The sequence below is a fragment of the Erythranthe guttata genome, chromosome 3, assembly GCF_056151865.1.
Source record: "Erythranthe guttata isolate IM_541 chromosome 3, IM_541, whole genome shotgun sequence".
NCBI classification, from domain to species: Eukaryota; Viridiplantae; Streptophyta; class Magnoliopsida; order Lamiales; family Phrymaceae; genus Erythranthe; species Erythranthe guttata.
Genome location: NC_142535.1, coordinates 3,430,861 through 3,435,112, shown reverse-complemented (window position 1 = coordinate 3,435,112; position 4,252 = coordinate 3,430,861). Strand labels below are relative to the sequence as shown.

General features: G+C 32.9%; 1 long non-coding RNA gene across 1 annotated transcript; it reads left to right on the top strand.

Annotated features, from left to right (window-relative positions):
* Window positions 1-1,139: 1,139 nt before the first annotated feature.
* On the top strand, window positions 1,140-3,422 carry LOC148771550 (uncharacterized). Its single transcript, XR_016030477.1, has 4 exons — window positions 1,140-1,293; window positions 1,684-1,959; window positions 2,762-2,830; window positions 3,379-3,422. It is a non-coding gene; the product is annotated as an uncharacterized LOC148771550 (long non-coding RNA).
* The last annotated feature ends 830 nt before the right edge of the window (window positions 3,423-4,252 follow it).

The window sequence follows — 4,252 nt, the reverse complement described above, 5'->3', positions numbered from 1 at the left end:
TGTAATTGAGAGGGTTCGATGCACTTTTGACTTGAAGTTGCAAACTCCCTATTCTACAAAGCTGTATTATATTCAAGCAATCATCAATACTATTTCGTCCAACACAACCTTTGTTTTATTTTTTTTGGGTTTTTGATGAATGGTTTCTTTGTTTGTTTTTTTTTTTTTTTTTGTTCCTTTTGTATTTTAATTTTTTCTTTTCTTTTCGATCTCAATCTTCTTCATAATCCTAACATCCCACTACACGACTCTTCATGGTAGAACCCCATGATCTCAACAACATTACAGACTGTATATTATTTAAACTGATGGAAAACTCCAGCGAAAGAAGAATAAGAGGAGGAAGGGGAGTAAAAGAAGAAGGAGGAGGAGAAGAAGAAGAAGTAGAATATGGAAGAAGAAGAAGAAGAAGAAGAAGAAGAAGAAGAAGAAGAAGAAGGACAAGAAGGAAGAAGAAGAGGCATGAAAACGTTGAAGAGGAAGATGAAGACGAGGAAGGTGGCGAACATTAAGAAGGCGGAGAGAAAGAAGATGAGGGGGCCGAAGAGGAGAAGGAAGAAGGGGAGCAGGACTAAGAAGAGGAGAAAGAAGACGAGGAGGAAGAAGAAAAGGATGAAGAAGATGAGAAGAAAGAGGAGGAAGAGGATGAAGATGAAGAAAAGGAAGATGAAGATGAGGAAGAAGAAAAAGAAGAACAAAAGGGGGAAGAAAAGGAGGAGAAGGAGCTGGAAGAAGCTGAAGTAGAAGAAGAACAAAAAGTGGGAAGAAGTAGGAAGAAGAAAAAGAAGAACCCGGAAGAAGAAGAAGAAGAAGGAGGAGGAGGAGGAGGAGGAGGAGGAGGGCGGAAGAGAAGAAGAAGAAGAAGTACACCAAGAAATAATTACTAATTTTTATTCAGGTGTATTGAAGTGATAAACAATCTATATATATATAAAAAGAGAATCTATTGCATAATATTTTGACACGTGGCACTTCTTAGGGTTTCAAACCCTAGGCAACCTTAGGGCATTTTCTGTAATTTTTACAGACCTAAGGAGTGTTTTTGTAATAATTCTTTTACGGTTCTAAAAAAACACCGTTTCATATTAAAAAAAAAAAAAAAAAAACCTTATCTGCACAATACACATCTTCCCAACTGCACAAACACATCGTTCACAGAAATATTTACAGAAAATTGAAGATTTCAAAATTTCGCCGGCAGATAAATCAACAAAATTGGTCCGGGAGGGTTAGTGGAGTAGCCGCTCATTGTTTGCCGGTGGAAGCCTCTGCCGGTGGTGCTCCAAATTTCAAGTAAGATTTAAATTTTTGGGAAAGACAGAGAGAAACACAAATTTTGGGAACGAAACAAAATTGTGGAATTTCCATCGAACTGAAATTTTTTCAATAAAAAATTGGGTTTTATTTCTGCAAAACCTTCAAAACATTATTTATAATTGCATAATTTACCGATTCAATCCCCTTATAAGATACAATCTCCAGGTTATGGGGTAATGGGGTTGTTGGTTTCCCTAGACGTTTTTCCGTCATTTCTTTGAGTCGTTTTCATTTATTTTCTTTTTTTCCCCCTGTTTTTAGGTTTTTTTTTACACAACCTTAATAACTTCTTCCCCTGTTTTTATTTATGTAGTTAATGGGGCTTTTTATTTCTTGGAGAATTTATATGTTAGTCATGATATACAGGAGCTTCCATGTATTTCGGATTACAATCCTAGATGTTGATTCCTTGATGCCAAACAGCATGTAAGTTTATCTAGATATGATGGTATTGGTGGTCGACCGACTGATGTCTTACAGTTGCATGTGTGGTTCAATTTTGAATGATCAAGATAGAGAATAGTGATTTTCGGTAGCTCAAAGATGGGTTGTGATTTTCCGTCTTAGAGATACAGTCGTTTGATGCTTCCGTTTACTGCTAATAGTAATAGCCCTGCCAATTTGGTGCCTCCTTCGAGCCAGGTGAACACATCACATTCCAAAGAATTAGTACTATCAATGCTGAAAAAGCTCCACTGAATTAAAATTTTGGTAGAAAATGTGTTATATTAATTATTTCCTTGATTTTTTTACCAAAAAAAATTAGAGTAGTAATAATAAATAAACAAGAACAATTTCGACATCCACATACAGTGTATATATGAATATATATACTCTTATATATAAATAAGCATACATTTTTCCTGGTGCAGTTTAGGAACAATTTTTGTACTCTTGGTATCTAAGTTTTATATTCAGTTTTTCCGTATCTCGAAATAATTACACTACACGATGACCCCCTTATATTTCTTTTCTATTTTCTATAATTTTTAAGAATATAATTGTTTCAAATATTGCAGCATTACCAACCCTTTTTTAGTGCAATAATTTTCAATATATAGTTTTGCTGCATAAAAAGTGTTCCTCACAGACACGACGGATAATTGCAATTTGTAATAAAATAAATTGGGTTTATCTAAGGTTTTTGTTTTCATTTGTTTACTAATGATTTGCTATAGTTTAGCTTTAAAAAGCAATAGTATTCTGTTGAAGCAAGAAATTAAATTACTATTTTGACATGTAATTTCAGTTAAATGCTATGTTTGAAATTTAATTAAGCTATGTCGAATTTACATTTCAATGAAAACTTTGAGTGACCATTTTACTATAGTGACGTCCAATACTTTTCCGGTGTTTTTTATTGCTTTCTTTCGAGGTCTTTTTAATTTATCAATGTCTTTTTATCTTTTTCACAACTTAGATTTATTATTTGGTATAACTGCAGGTTCTATACATTTCAACTGTCTGACAATTGGAACATACAAAAGCAGTAGGAAAAAGCAAGTTTTTTCGGGTATGAATTTTTGAACTATAGTGTGTTTTTTAAAAGCAGTAGGGAAAAGCAATATGGATCTTATTTTCAATTCTTTCATCATATAAGATATGAAAGTGTGTGCGCTAATGTGTTCCGTGCTATGCAATGTAAATGTGTGTGATGTGCTGTGTTTGTGTTTGTATTTCGTAAGGGCAGATTTTATAAATGCATCTCATTGGATTTTTTTTCTCATTTCTTTAAGCAGTTAGTAATTCTGGATTTTAGATTAATAATTTTTTTTTATCGTATTTCAGAATTTTTTCTTATCGCATTTTAGAGTTAGTGTTAGTCATTTTTAAGTGTTTTGCTGCAGTTAGGTGATTCTATTCCGTCGACCACATTCATATCCGTGGTAGGATTGTTAAGTTGGCTTCAGTATGCTGTCTTATAGGTTCTTTAATTGATAGCCAAGTGTCTTGGTTATGCCATCTTATGTTTTGTTACTACCCTCCCCGTTTTCAACATACACAAACACACTATTTTCCTTCAAATACTATTAGTTATATATTGTGTTGCTTTTCTTGCAGATGATAACTATTGGCCGCCTTACCAAAATTCTCCCCCATGTAAGGTTAGTAGATCGACCATACCTTGATATTGATTCTTCATAATGTTCGAATTTGTCAATTTTAATATTCAAATATTTTTTTAACGTTTTAATTGCTACAGTCATACGTTTTTGTTGATGGAATTTTATTTCTTGATCAAAATATGTTCAACCCTATTTCAGTCTCCATCTCAGCAAATAAGGTCTTCTCCAAAAACGGGAATCGGGATTCGCTCAAGGGCTACGAACATGGACCAGGATCAGGTACAAATTGATTGCTCAGGGATTATGTACAAGGCTAAATATTCACAATCTTTAGATGACGCCATTTTCCTTTGTAGATGGGCAATATTTTGATGCTTTTCATATTAGTATTTTTGGTTATGTCATATACATTAGAACCAAATTTTGGGAATCAATTAAGATTTTCACAAATATGGGTTTGATTTTAATTCATGGTTTTACAAATGTTTGACATTTGAAAAGCTATAATATGCAATTAGTAATTTTATCTTACAATTTTTTATTTTAGTTTTCTTTAAGGTTGAACAAGTAATTGCATTAGAATATATTTGTTTCTATTTAGTGTGATTCAAGTCATGCGTTAAATCTTATTATGACTTAGAATCTTGATAAACTTAAAAAGCCTAACTCACCCGTTGAACACTTTGTCAGGGCTTCCCCGGATGTCAATCTTGATTTTGTTGCGGGTGCATTGATATTTTATATATGTATATATCAGTCATTTTTGTTAAAGAACGAAATAATAATGTCGTCAATTGCTGGAGTTGTAGAATACATGTATGGCAAGTTTATTAATTTTTGCTTTATTCAATATACTTCATTTCTTTAAC